The 15,170-nt window shown below is 48.8% G+C and overlaps 1 protein-coding gene and 1 long non-coding RNA gene across 3 annotated transcripts in view; both read left to right on the top strand.

The window, feature by feature from the left end:
• LOC142821594 (uncharacterized) overlaps positions 1 to 15,170 on the top strand; it is a 184,784-nt gene that overhangs the window by 111,712 nt on the left and 57,902 nt on the right. The window lies entirely within an intron of this gene.
• On the top strand, positions 9,550 to 13,797 carry LOC142821653 (uncharacterized). Its single transcript, XR_012898341.1, has 2 exons — positions 9,550 to 9,992; positions 13,422 to 13,797. It is a non-coding gene; the product is annotated as an uncharacterized LOC142821653 (long non-coding RNA).

Here is a 15,170-nt window from a genome sequence, read left to right as displayed (position 1 = left end):
TTTCAGCACCTCAGCTCATTGGTTGGGAGGCAGTGACCTCACAGAAGGACCATGGTAACAGCCAGGTGGGACAGGCTGCAGGGCTGGGGCATCTCAGAGACCCCCATGGCCTAGCTGCGTGGAATCTCCTTTGTGAGGTTTCCCCTTGAGGGCAGAAGGAATTGAGGGTCCCAGCTGGGAGTGTCTCTGTGGAGATTTCCCCTTTCCCCAGGCTGCAGTGGGAGGGGCTGGCACTGAATTGAAGAGAGATCTGGGAGAAGCAAGAGGAAGGGTTGCAAACATCCAATGAGGATGGGATTTGAACCCACGCATGCAGAGCACAACGGATTAGCAGTCCATACCTTAACCACTCGACCACCTCATCTGAGTTGTAGGAGTTTGTTACCAATTACTGAAAGCCATCACTGCCAGGAACCATTGTGCCACTTGCTGGCTGGCCAGGGACACCCAGGGCTGGAAGGTTTTGGCTTTTCACAATGTTCTCTGGGCTGTTGTACAAAGCTCAGTGCTCGTAAGAAACCCAAACACCGCTTGGCTACATCTACCCTGCAGGCTTCTTACACAAGAACTGTTTTGTGCAAGAGTTCTTGCGCAAAATGTCTTGTGCAAGAGCATGTCCACACTGCCATGTGCTTTTGCGCAAGAATGTCCGTGGCAGTGTGCATGCTCTCTTGTGCAACAAAGCTCTGATGGCCATTTTAGCCATAGGGATTTCTTGCACAAAAAAACCCTGTTGCCCATTCGTACTACCTTCTTCTGCAAGAGCTCTTTCACAAGAGGGTTTATTCCTCATGGGGAGAGGAATAACTCTTGCCCAAGAAGCCCTCTTTTCCTACGTTTTGCCATAAATTTACTTTTGCAAGAACACGCATGCAGTGTAGATGCTCCTTAAGTTTTTGCGCAAGAATGGCCGTTCTTGAGCAAGAAGCCTGCAGTGTAGATGTAGCCCCTGGGTGCCCAGAGAGGGGCTGTCTAGTCACAGTCTGGCTCGGTGCGCTCTGCAATGGGAAGACGTCCACGGAGCAGGCAGATGGCAGCGGCACACGGCTCTGGTGGGCCCAGCATCCAGAGGAGCATTTACGATATGAGTGTTTACTGACAGTGTCCGTCTCTGGTCTGACTTCACAGTGTGGTGAGACACTGGCACCCACAGCAGCATGGATGGGGTGGCTGGAGGGAGTTGCTGGTGAGCGGCCGGTAGGAGCAGTGGCAAGTGGCCAAGGGAGTGAGTGAGCCTCATTTACATATCTAATGAGCTGCCATTGTTGTGGAAGAGGCTCTTGTGCCAGAAGGAGCAACTACACAGCCCCTTCTTGTGCAAGAAAAACCCTCTTGTGCAATGCCGCTATGCTTAGCCTCATTTGCATATTTCTGGCACAAAATCCGCCAGTGTAGACAGAGCCCAATTGTTTTCACTGTCAGGGTGCTCAGTGGTCCCCCCTCTTCCTACTTGCTCTCCCAAAAGAAACAGACCTGGCTCCCCTTTCTTTTCCCCCAGCAATTGGCACGCTGCAAAGCAGATATCAGGGACAGCAAAGCTAACAGTCTGGGAGGCTCTGCCTCACAACAGGAAATGTGTTGGATTTATAAGCTGTGGTGCTCTGGGTGAACCAGAGCAGTGATTTAAAGATTGTGGGTTCAAATCCCATCAGAGTTACTTTAGCTGCTTCTTCATTTCCAGGGCAGCTTTTACAGAACGGGCAATCCTTAGGCTGACACTAGGATGGGCTTTAGTCCAGCAGACCCCAGCGAGGGTGGAGGCAAGGGCTGCTCTGAAAGGCTGCAGATGCCCATGGACCCTTTTGTCCCTCCATGTCTCCTACCAGTGCTGTGCAACACTCAAGCTATGTCTACACTACACTGTTCTTCTGAAAAAGCTAGGCAAATTGTGAACTCCAATTTGCATAGCTTTTTCTGCTTCTTTTTTTGGAAAAGGCTTTTCTGACATTTGGCCTGTCTACACTGGGCCAAATGTGGGGAAAAAACCCTTTTTTGGAACATCCCTTCTTCATAAAATGAAGTTCACAGAGATGCCAGAAAATCATGTCTGCTCTTCCGAAAAATTTTGTGGAAGAGCAGATGTGTTCTCTGGACTAAACAGGGCAAACAGAGCCCTGATGTAGCATCTTATTTCAAGTTTAGGGTTCAGAGTAGACAGAGGGTTGACATATGGTAAACATTTTGAGGTACAGCAGTTGTCATTTTCATCTTATTTTGAAAAACTCTTCGGTGTTTACACAGCACCACATTTTGAAATAACCTGCTATTCCGAAATGTCCCTTCCTCCTCATGGAATGAGGTTTACAGGGATGTTGGAATAGCAAGCCCATTGTATTTCAAAATAATAGGGCACTTAACACACGGGATAGATATTACAGATGCCTTAGTACCCCGAAATAGCGCTGCATTGTCAAGGTCGCCTTACAGGACCACAGCAGGGGGCACGTTTGATGCTGAATTTTCAGCCTTCTCCTCTTGGAAGTCTTTGCTGCTGTCTACAGCCACGCATAGGCCTGACTCTGCATTGCCAGGGCCCCAGCCCCTCCCAGACTGCTAGACAAGAGTCAGAGCTGCCAGGGGGCAGGTGTTTTCAGACTCGCAGCAGGGGGCACAAATCCCTCTCTAGCGGGCCTGCAGGAAAGGAAGCCAAAGAAGGTGGATTTTGAGGACTCTGCCTCCCCACAGCCAGCCCCACCCCCACAGGATTTGGCAGAACAAGTGGGGGGGGGGGGGGGAGGTCTCTGCTCACCCTACTGAGTCCCACTGAAATTTTGAGCTTTTGTCCTGCCCCCCTCAGCTTGGCCTCCCTCCTCTGCCCCATTCCTACCTCACTGCCTCCTTGGGCAAGTCACACAAGGGAAGCAGCAGGAGGAGCCGGCCCCATACGCCAGCATCCGAGGGCAGGGGAGGCTGAGACAAGTGTCCATCAGGTGCCTGGCCTGACTCATCGGGCTTCCCCAGGCTGGCACCAAGGGGCATTCTCAGCTGTCGTCACCCCCGCCTGTCGCATGGGAGTTGGGTTTATCCCAGGCACAGGCTCAGTACCAGGAGCTGCCCTTACCCAGGGCACCAAGGGGAGCGGCAATAAGAGAAGACGCTGTGTTTTTGCCTGACTCTGAACCAGGGACCTTTTGCATATTAGGCAAATGTTATAACCACTGCACCACAGAAACACACATCAACTGTGAAACTTGTCTGACTTCTGTTCCTAGCTCTTTCTACAACTGTTCTGTGGGGGAGGGGAATGCACCTTGTGAACATTCCACCTCTTGTTCTCATGGAAGCCAATAACCCAAGCTGCCAGCTCCTCATTTTCTTCTCCTCAGTTCTAGCCACATCAGCCCAGAGAGGAGAAAAAATAACCCTCCACCCGCTGATTGTCCCCGTCAGCTTCTGTAGCTTCACCTCCTTCCACAGCAGCTCCAGCTTTGAGCTACAAATCAAAGCTACCAGGGCATTGCAGCCGCATAGGCCAACAACAGGACCTCTGGGACATCTGTAGCCTTTGCTGCAAGGGGACACAAAATCAGGTAAGGTTCCCCCGATACCCAGATCCCAGCCACCCCAAAACTCGGCACCTCCAGCTTGCTCCAACACTTTCCCTTTCTCCTGGCTACACACAGGGCACTTTTTGTTGCTTCTCAAGTCAGGCCTTGCAAGGACCCACCACGGCAGGAACCAGCCCTTGGAGCTCGGCTTGAGTTTCACACCTCGTCTTGCTTGAGAAGAGGCAACTTGCTCCCCTTCTTCTCACCTCACGTCTCCCTTGTCTCTGTTCCCTTCAAAGGTCTCCTCCACCTCAGGACCTGCCTCCTCAGGGTGCTGCCCCTCTGCCACTGGGCTGGGAGTGGGAGACTCCACAGTCTCTGCACTTGGGCTGAGAAGTCTCATTGGGATTCTTCCATTGATGGCATTAGTCAGCTGGACCCCAGCCAAACCCATTCAGTAGCGCTGCCTGAGAGGGAGCTATCCCAATGTCCATTGTTATTTCCTGGGGTTATTGTGTAGGGGATTGGGCTTAGCCATCTTCTCTTTTGGAAATGCCTCTTCTTGGGAAAGCAGCTCGCAGGAGTTCCCCTGTCCAATTGCCCCTTGCTCGTCCCTTTCCCAAGCTGAGAAGACGACGTGGAACATCTTCTTCTCAGCTTGGGAAAGGGACGAGCAAGGGGCAATTGGAAAGGGGTTTATGTAATGATACAGGGATGCAAAAAGCAAATAAATTATTTTTTCTCCTACTCAGGAACCAGGGTGACAGAATGAAATTGATAAGTAATCAAGTTAAAAATAGACCAAAAGGGAGCATTTTTGCGCTGAGTGGAACTCCTTGCCAGTACGGCCGTTCTAACCTCAGGGCTCAGGGTCAGGGGTCTCAGTGGACCACCCTGATTTTCATGCAAACCTGCTCCTGGGTGGCCAGGCTGGCAGCTGTCCTACCCTAGATGGTCACTTTCCTGTGCCTAGTGTGGAGGTCGTGGATGAGGTCCACGATGTCCGCACTAGATCAGGCAGGCTCCTGGGAGCCACCAGCCTGGCCCCGGGAAGAGGCAGAGGGCTGGGTGGCAGCGGGTGGCTGTCTTGTGCCGTGCCAGGTGCAGGGTCTACTGGCTGGGTGCTGGCAGGCTTGCACCTGGAGTGGGCACCGTAGCCAGCCCATGCCCCTTTAAGGGCTCCGGGGCCAGGAGGGGGGCAGAAGAGTTTCACTGGTAGTGCCCAGAGTGGCCACCAGGGAAAGCTGGGGAGGGCTAGCCTCCCACTAGTTCGAATTAAGTGGCTACACAGCCCTTAATTCAAACTCGTTAATTCGAACTAGGCATTAGTCCTCATGAAATGAGGTTTACCTAGTTCGAATTAAGCAGTCTGTTAGTCTGTTAGTTTGAATTAAGTTCAAACTAGCCATTTGCCTGTGTAGTGCCTATCAAAGTTAATTCAAACTAATGTCTGTTAGTTCAAATTAACTTTGTAGTGTAGACATACCCTCAGTCTGGTTCCTAGTGGGCAGATTCCTGCAGCCCTTCACCTGGGAACATCCTGTCCCTCAGTGCCTGGAGGCCAAAGAGAGAATTACCCATTGAGACTCAATTCCACTTTTGTCCCCAGCTGGTCTCTCCGGGCCAGAGGTGAACAGCATTGGAACCTTTCAGGGGAAGGTTCAATATCCATGGACTGTGTTGCCCCTGTTCTCAGGCTGGGGGAATTCAAGGAATTCTAACTCCTCCAGGCCTGTTAGAGCTGAGACTTCCTAGCCAAATCTTATCATCTGTAAATGAAATAGAATCACATGGAATTGTTGCTGTCCAGGTGTGAGACGGGGCAGTTCCAGCTGCCAGAGGAGATTTCCCCTGAACTGGAAGAACAAGTCAATGCTTTCTCCCAGAAAACAATTGCACTGTCAGAGACTGAGGGAATTCAAAGGTACCTAGAAGGGATGGAGTAGGGGAAAGTTGTTTAACTATTAGAAACTATTGAATCTGGCCTCTGAAGCCAACCATCCCATGCCTCAATTCCCACATGGAGAATGACGGCCCCATCATGCTGCTCTCCTTAGAGGCACTGAGCAAACAGAGTCAACTGCTTGCAAATAGAGCCAGGGGTTTACATTTGATTTCCTCATTTGATGAGCAGCTACTCCCGAGGAAGCTTGCTCCAGCACAGCTGGAGCTAGGCGCAGCCTCTCTGGGCTGAGCACAGGCCAGCTGGGCAGGAGTGAAGAGAAGCTGCTTCTCTTCGCTCCAGTCCAGCTGCCCTGAGCTCAGCCGGGAGGGAGCGCAGGACGGAGGCTTCCCTCCATGGATGGTGTAGGGGACTCCCTGCCTCCAAACCTTCTTCCCTGCCCCAAACCTGTCCCCTGCCCTCCTGCTCCCTCTCCCTTGCTCCCCCTGGCACCCTGCCTCCCCTGCAGAAACTACTGGATGATGGTGAAACAAATGATTTTTATTAAGTGGTCAAAAGCAGCAATTAACAAGTAGGTGTTTAAACTAGCAATTGTTTAATACTTTTACAGCGTAGAAAAGCTTGGGCACAGTTATACCCAAGTGATTACAATTCTTTGATTACAATTCACTTAAATCAATGTCTCTAATTTGCTTAACGAAAATACAAAAACAAGGACAATATAATGATAATAAAAACTTTGTCTAAAGCCAGCCCCTCTGCAGCTGGTAGAGTTAGTCATAAATCTACTTTTTACAACTTAACTCCTAGACTTCTATTTCTAACACTTATACTTAACCTAAATACAACACTACTACACAACACAAAATTATACAATTTACACAGTGTGGTTAACAGAACTTAGATGCACTTTACAGAATTACACAGTGAAATTAACACAATTTAACTATTAAACCAATAAGTAATACATTTAAGCAATACTTACAAATCCAGCAACGATAACACAAAGACACACTAGAACTCGGATCATGCTCAGGACTCGTGCACCCCTATATTTGATTCAAAGGCAGCCTCAGGGTGATCAATCCTTTAGCTGGGCAAAAAAAGACACGTGCCCTCAATACATGGAACCTCCGTAGAACCAAGGGATTGAGGGTCTTTTATACAAAAATTCGATATCTAATGCCATGCTAGGGTCTGCATTTGGCAGGACCTGATAGGCTAGTGATGAGGTAGTATGACAATACTGCCCTATAGGAATTTTCGTGATGTATGCGTGATCCCCTCGTGGACAGGACCAGATGGGGCATAGTTAGTGAGACAGTTGTGTTTTATTACCCTATGTTTGTTTTTTTCTCTTGCCTCTAAGACCGGTCAAGCTACGGTCAAATGAGGCTTATCTGTAAGTGCAGCTAGGCACTTATCTAGTCATACTCACCTCCCTATTATTTTGGCGTCTGTGAGTCCCCAGATGCCTGTAAGGTCAAATTCCATTCACAAAAACTGCATTGTGCCCTTACAAGTTATGCTTTCTCAAAGTGTGACAGGCCTACATTTTCTGTAAGCTGCTTCGTGTGGCTGGATGGGCTATACGCGAAGGCCATGGACAGAAAAAGCCTGCTTTACAACAATTTTTTTTTTTAGAATCAGCAGTATAAGGATTGGGGATAGCAAGTGATGGAGAGGAGGAGAATAGAGAGGGCGGGGATTCAAGGAAGGGGTAAAAGCTTCAAGGAAGGGGCGGGACAGTAGATCTTGGCTTGGTCTCATTTAAAAAGTGATCTTTGGTGTAAAAATGTCAGAGCCTGGAGACTGAGTCTACATAAAGGCACACCAGCAGACAAATGCCCAATCTCTCTGGAAAGGGCCTTGCCCAAGTCCTGCTAACCACTCACACCGCTGTAAAATGTGAAGGACTCCAGAGCTGGGTACACGAATGGCACTGCAAAAAGGTACCTCCCCCAGCTGATCTCCATCAGTTCTCAGCTACTGCACCTCCCAATTACAGCAGAATCAGTTACACATTCTACAGAAAGTCTCCACAATATAACTTACGATCACGAAGGAAAAAGACTTAATCCCCACGACTGAATTGTTTGGTACAAGATTTGTCGTTTTTATGATCCTGGGAGTTTGTTATTGGGGAGATATATATATATATATATATCCAATAAACTCCTATATCAGAGAAAAGGGGTGGTAAACCTCCCATTTTTAATGAATTCTACCATCTAAGACCCATAGACAAAGATTGACAACTAGCAGGATCTAGAAAGGCATCAGGGATTGTTAGTTTTTTTGTAGGTGTTGTTAAGTTTTGTTACTAATTTTATGTTGGAAGCCTAAGTTTTAAGTATGTTACATTTTATTCTACTTGTTCTCCTTTCTTTCTTTACCCTTGCTGAATGGCGGAATTCTCTAAGCTCTGATGTTGCTTGGACTAAAAATTCTTATATTCATGTAACTGTAGCTATAGCCAAAGCTTTGAATTTATCTAAGTGTTGGTTGTGTGGACAAAACTCTCCATCAACATCCCAATCTCCAGACCCCATCACTGCTATAGAAGCAAACTATTCTAAGTTACAAAACTGGGGAAGCGAGGCAGCTGATAAAGACCCTTCCTGGCACCCTTATCCCTCAGATTATCATGTAAATTTAGATAATCTCTTAACTCAAGCACAATTTTGAGAAAAGTCAAAAAATTATAATAACCACCAGTCAATATTTGTTGGGCTACAGCTAAATTGTAACCTTACTATTAATGCAACCCATTTAATTTAACACTGGTTAAGAGACAGGAAACAAAGGGTAGGAATAAATGGTAAATTTTCAGAATGGAGAGGGGTAACTACTGGTGTCCCCCAAGGGTCAGTCCTGGGACCAATCCTTTTCAATTTATTCGTAAATGATCTGGAGAAAAGGGGTAAGCAGTGAGGTGATAAAGTTTGCAGATGATACCAAACTGTTTAGGATAGTCAAGACAGAAGCAGACTGAGGGTATGTCTACACTACAGCGCTAATTCGAACTAAGCTAATTCGAATTAGCGCAGCTAGACTTAAAAACTAGTTCGAATTAGCGTTTTGCTAATTCAAACTAGCATGTCCACACAGAGTGGACCCTGAACAGAGGTTAAGGATGGCCAGAAGCAGTGCTGGCAGGGCATCAGATGAGGACTTAGAGCGTGGAGCTGCTGTCTCAGGCTAGCCGAGGGCTGTGCTTAAAGGGACCTGACCCCCACCCCGGACAGACAGTTCAGGGTTTCCCGCTTGCGAAGCAGTCCTGGCTTGGGGTGCCCTGAGTGCCCACACGCGGAACATCACAGCACTTGGCCATCACCCCCGCTGCACTTGCCACAGGCTGCCATCCCGGGAGAGGGGGCAATCGGGGGGCTGCAGGAGAACTTCCACCCCGAGAAGCCCGCAGAGCCAGCCCAGTCCTCCCTATCAGGGGCTCGTACCCCATTCCTCCCTCACCTCCTTCCCTAGCCCCCCTTCCTGATGTACAAAATGAAGAAAACGTGTGTTCAAAAATAGAATCTCTTTATTGAACAAAACTGGGGGAGACTGGGAAAAAGAGGTGGGAGAGGGGAGGGTAACTAAAATGATCAGGGGTTTGGAACAGGTCCCATATGAAGAGAGGCTAAAGAGACTGGGACTTTTCAGCTTAGAGAAGAGGAGACTGAGGGGGGATATGATAGAGGTCTATAAAAGCAAGAGTGGTGTGGAGAGGGTGCATACAGAAAAGTTCTCCATTAGTTCCCATAATAGAAGAACTAGAGGACACCAAAGGAAAGGAATGGGTAGCAGGTTTAAAACTAATAAAAGAAAGTTCTTCTTTACACAGCGTGTAGTCAACCTGTGGAACTCCTTGCCAGAAGAGGCTGTGAAGGCTAGGACTATAACAGAGTTTAAAGAGAAGCTAGATAATTTCATGGAGGTTAGGTCCATAAAAGGCTATTAGCCAGAGGATAGAAATGGTGTCCCTGGCCTCTGTTTGTCCGAGGCTCGAGAAGGATGGCAGGAGACAAATCGCTTGATCATTGTCTTCGGTCCACCCTCTCTGGGGCCACTGTCGGCAGACAGGCTACTGGGCTAGATGGACCTTTGGTCTGACCCAGTACGGCCATTCTTATGTTCTAAGATCCTACAGGGTTTCCATGTAGGGGCAGATGCTACAGGGTCTCCTTCACAGGAGTTTCCTGCCTTAGACGGCATAAAAGGTTGGCAGCAGAACAGCTGAGGGATGCCCATCCCAGTGGCGGGTTGTGTGGGGTTTTCCTTTCATGTCATCCAAGACTCCAGTCCCAACAGCTGCAGCCACACTGAAGACTCCACATATCATAGAATCATAGAGCTGGAAAAGACCTGAGAAGGTCATCAAGTCCAGCCCCCTGCCCAAGGCAGGACCAATCCCAACTAAATCAACTCAGATAGGGCTTTGTCAAGCCAAGAGTTAGCACCAGATAGCAAGCGACTTTGCCAGTTACCTTCCATGGGCAGCAAGGAAGTCTCTTCTCCTCCATGCTCCTCTGTCAACGCTCTCCAGGAGCCACGAGATCCGAGGTCCTGAGCAGCTGTCCATCTTGGGAACTTTCAAGAAGGTTTCTATAAACTTGTTATAATACTTACTGTATAATTTAGGCTCAGCCAAATGCATACTTTGTTCAGTGGGGACTGGCTATGGTACAGGTTAAATTGTTTTTGTTTTAAATTACTGGTTACACACTGAATTCCCCATTTCGTAGTTTTTCCCTAAATAAATTGTCCTTATGTTTGGTTTACCTACAATGAATTGTCCTCTAAGGGAAAAGGGAGGCATGCCACCAGATTACAGATGCTGGCTGTCTCAGAACCAGAGAGTCTAGTTTTGTTAGGGGACCACCTGCAGCTTTATCTTTCTAAAATCATTTAGCCACCTAATATTGACTATCGGATAAGCACAAGCCTATCAGATAGTTGACTACTGATGCAACTAGTCACTTCCCTTTCCCCTTGCAGCCTATCAGAGAGGGGCAGCAAGAGGGAGTGTTGGGCCCCCCCCCCCTCGACAGGGGTTGCCACCCTCCTCTGGGACATAATCCAACCAGCTTGGGCCTCGGCCCAAAGCGTGATGCCCCTTTTTAGGGGAAATATGGCCTCACGGCCTAGTCCAAAGTTCGCAGGCCCAGAGGCCTAGTCCCAAAGTTCTTTATTCCAGCCCCCACTCACTGGGGTCTTGGGCAGCAGGGGTAGGGGGCCCCGACCCAGGGCCCTATTAGTGGCAAGTGGCTCCCACCACTGGCTCAGCAGGGGCTCCTCCCCGCAACGCCCCGAGCCCTTGGGCTTTTACAGCTCCCTGCCCCCGGCCTGCCGCGGTCCCACCTGTTGGCGTTGGTCGGATGGCTGTACTGGTACTTCCCCCAGCAACGTCGGGGTTGGCAGTGTCTGGTCCAGTGCCCGGGTTACAGGGGGTCAGTCGGTGGCTCCAGCGTTGGGGCTGAACCTGGCTGAGGCCCAGCAGCGGTGCGTTCAGCACTCTTGGCGACTCCCGCTCTGGCCGTTGGGCGCTAGCTCCAGCTCGGGCCGCAGTCTGCCCCTTCTGAGCAGGCCAGCAGCCTTTTATACCTGTGCTCCCCTTGGAGCATGCCTGGTAGGGCTGTGTGGGTGGGGCCCTCTCCGCCCCCGGCACCAGGTGGTTTCCCTGGGCTTGAGTGCGGGGCAGGGCTGCCCTGTCATGGAGTGAACCGGAGTCGACACTGGAGGGAGCTGGTTTAAAAACCAATCCCTCCCAGCACTGTCTGAGGGCCAAGGGAGGTAGAGGCACAAGGGAAAATGGCTGGAGCGGGAACTGAGGCCGTCTCTGCTCATGTGTGTTCTGTTGCAATTCGCATGGAGAGCATGGCTGGGGAGGGACCTCCCCTGCAGGTCTTCCTCTTGAAAGGGCCCTTCCTCCTAATGCACCCTAATACATCATTAGCCTTCTCTCACAAGGGCACCCTGGTGATACTCGTCCAGTTTCTCATCCACTGTCATCCCCAGGGTCTTTTCTGCAGAACTGCTACTTAGTCAGTCCCCAGCCTGTAGCAGAGCTTGGGATTCTTCTGTCCCCAGTGCAGGGCTCTGCACTTGTCCCTGTTGAACCTCATCGGATTTCTTTTGGCTCAATCCTCCTATTTGTCTCGGTCACTCTGGACCCTCTCTCTACCCTCCAATGTAGCTACCTCTCCCCCATAATTTAGGGTCATCTGCAAACTAGGTGAGGGTGCAATTCATCCCCTCATCAGGTCATTACTAAAGATGTTGAACAAAACCAGCCCTAGAACCGATCCTTGGGGTACTGACCACCAACCAGACTGAGCTGTTGATCACTACTCATTGTGCCTGACTATCTAGCCAGCTTTCTATCCACCTTACAATCCATAATTCCTTAACTTGCTGGCAATAACACTATGGGAGACAGTATCAAAAGCTTTGCTAAAATCAAGGCACATCACATCCACCCACTTCCTCATGTTCACAGAGACAGTTACTTCATCACAGAAGGTAATCAGGTTGGTCAGGCTCGACTTACCCTTGGTGAATCCATGTTCACGATGCCTGATGACCTTCTCCTCTTCCAAGTGCTTCAAAATAGATCCCTTCAGGATTGCTTCCATGAATTTTCTGGGGGGCAAGGCTGACCCGTCTGTAGTTGCCTGGATTGTCTCTTCCCTTTTTTGAAGATGAGCACTACATTTGCCTTTCCAATCATTCGGGACCTCTCCCAATGTCCATGAGTTTTCAAAGATAATGACCAATGGCTCTGCAATGACATCTGCCAACTCCCCTATCTCCATTCATTTGTGTACGTCTAACCTTTATGAATAGGTCTTAACCTGTTCTGTCCACCAAGAGCTGCCCACCTCCTTCCCGTACTGTGTTGCCTCATGTAATTGTCTAGGAGCTGACCTTGTCTATGAAGTCAGACCAAAAAAAGCATTGAATACTTCAGCTTTTCCCACATCTGCTCTCCTTTCTTCCTTTTGTCAGAATCCTGAGATTCCCCTTTCTTCCTTTTGTCAGAATCCTGAGATTCCCCTATCTCATGAGGACTGCTTCCTGAGTTGCCACCCACCTCTACTTCCCCTATTAGTTCCTCACTGTTTGAGAGCAGCATATCAAGCAGCACATGGCCCCTGGTCGGTTCCTTCAGGACTTGTACCAGGAAGTTCTACCCAAAATTATCCAAAAAATTGTCTGGATTGTCTGTGTACTGCTGCATTGGTCTCCCAACAGGTATCAGGGTGAGTCAAGTCTCCCATGAGAACTATGGCCTGTCATCTGGAAGCTTCTCTTAATTGTATGAAGAAAGCCTCCTATCGCAGACACCATCCACATCACCTCTGGCCATTTACTAACCATTCCACCTTCCTTCTAAGACTCCTCAGATGTATTTATTGCCCTTAGAAGCCTGAAAAGGAGGAGAGAAGAGAAAAAAAACAAAAACCAAGAGACCAACCCCTCTAGGGCTTGTTCAAGGCAAACTCCCCTGTTGGCTTTTGCCCTGTTTGCTGCTCACTTGGGCTACGTCTAAACTGCAGGCTTCTTTCAGAAGAAGCTTTTCTGGAAGAAATCTTCTGGAAAGAACTTCTTCCAAAAAAAGAGCATCCACACCACCAAAGCTCATTGAAAAAGTGATCTGCTTTTTCAAAGACAGTGTCTATTCAGTCTGATTACTATGGACAGAGTGGCCACCAGAACACTTTTTGGAAGAGCTCTTCCCTGTCCACATATGCCTTTTTCCAAAAGAGCTCTTCCAGAAAAAGGCTTTTTCCTCATAGAAAGAGTGTAGGGTAAACTGAGGTAGCCCTAAAAGTGCTAGTAGGCCTCTAAACAGCATAACTCCATTCCCACAGTCAGGATAAGAACTGCAGACAGAAAAAGACCCTGGGCACCATAGCAACCACATTCTAAGACACTCGAACTGGACTCCAGTTAGTAACCTAACACATTTTGCTTAAGATAACATTCATAAATTTGCTTAACTGTCTTGCTTCTTGCTTCACTCCTAGATAATGAGCCTGAGAACCCAGTGCTGCACCAACTCAAGGCCATACCCGCCTGCTATAAGAAACATCATCATCATAAATGCAGACTAAATGTTATTACTGTTTTGCTGACATGTTTTGGCATTTGAACAATAACCACCTGTATATTAACGAGCTGTTACTTTGCAATGGGCGGAGATGTTATGTAATCTTTAGTAGTTTTATTGGCTTATGTGCTCATTTCGTCTTGCTGCTAGACCTATCAAATCATTTTTCCTCCGTCCACCTGCTGACTATATAACCTATTGTATAGTGTTAATTAACCAGTGTTCACCAGGGTAACCCCTGCGTGTCACTCCATCAGCTGGTGTAATAAATCCTCCGCTTGTTTTCATCTGCATCCAGAGTGTCCTGGTTTATTTCCAACAAACTGGGGGCTCGTCCGGGATTCAGGCTTGTGAGCTGATCGGGAGCTGGAGACTGAAACCCAAGAGAGGTGAGTATATTTAATTTACCACCTCATTAGGTCTAGGGGTCGATGTCTCTGGTTTCCTTCAGACACATCCTGGTTCCGTTCCCATTTGAGGCATGAGATACCTGGATGAGGGTGAACCAAGTATATGAGGCAGGCATGAAAGAGGGAGGGAGGGAGGAACATCTAACCCCCCACAGGGGACGAGCACAAGAGGGTTGTGTACTGTTAGAACTAAGGGGCTCGTTACGGAGAGACTGGATAAATCACCAGGGAGTGATTGAGCCGTACGTTAAGCTCGGGATCGGCCGAGTACGCAAGGCGGCAGGCAGCACAAACTGGTGACCCACTCTCTCCTTGCACGTAACATTGTAAGACCTGGCGGACGCCCCCCAACAGGCACTTAATGTACACACTCTTGCATAGTGCAAATCCCCGCCGGCAATTGTGAAGGTACCAAGAGGTGCTACAAGAAGAGAAGACCGTACGGTATAAGCCACACATGGAAGTTCGGGGGAAAAGGCTGATCCCTAAGAGTACGTCTGAAAGACGAAGCTAAAGAGGGACAGTTAAGTCGTGTGTGGAATCCCCGAGGAGGTACCAAAAAGCAGAAGCAGGGAGGAAAACTGCGCGTAACCTCCGTAAGTCAGCCGGGTCGAGAGCAAGGTGTTTGAGCCAGAGCTGGAAATTAAACCCAGCCGGATTGGGAGCCAAGGCACCCAAGTCTAGGACTGGAAGAGAAAGAACCCAGCGCCTGTCCGGAAGGACTGGGAAGGTCTGAGAGTGAGCTGTAGCTGTTACAGCTGGAAAGTGTGATCCGCCAAACCTCTGCGTTCTCCGGACCACGTGTTGTGTGTTTGTATGTCATACCTTAGCATTGGTTGCTAGGGAATAAGACTGCTAGCAACCAATGACTGAGTACACTAATCCGTGGGCTGTTTTAAACAACTACTGGGATTTGGAGCAATCCCAGGGAGTGCTCCTTTTCTTGTTAGGGATAATCCTATTCCTCCTACTGATAGTATGTTGAAAACCACATTTATAATCACTCATCTGAATGAATGCAAATGAATGTATGAGGTGTGAATGCCACTGACAAAGTCTTAAATGCAAGGGGGGGGGTCAGCCAAACCTTGAGGCCGAGCGGATATGTGAGGGAGTGATGACTCCCCTTATTTCATAAGCTGCTAATAAGGTCTGACACTAGACGCAGCAGACCCCTTCTTTGGAGTGTGTAGATTTAGTTTCCTATAAGCCACTGAACAAACAAGGAGTGGACAAAATACTCCCCTGAATAACTA

This window comes from Pelodiscus sinensis, chromosome 31 (genome assembly GCF_049634645.1).
Source record: "Pelodiscus sinensis isolate JC-2024 chromosome 31, ASM4963464v1, whole genome shotgun sequence".
Taxonomy (NCBI): Eukaryota; Metazoa; Chordata; order Testudines; family Trionychidae; genus Pelodiscus; species Pelodiscus sinensis.
The sequence above is the reverse complement of the archived record's forward strand: the minus strand, read 5'-3'. Positions and strand labels throughout refer to the sequence as shown.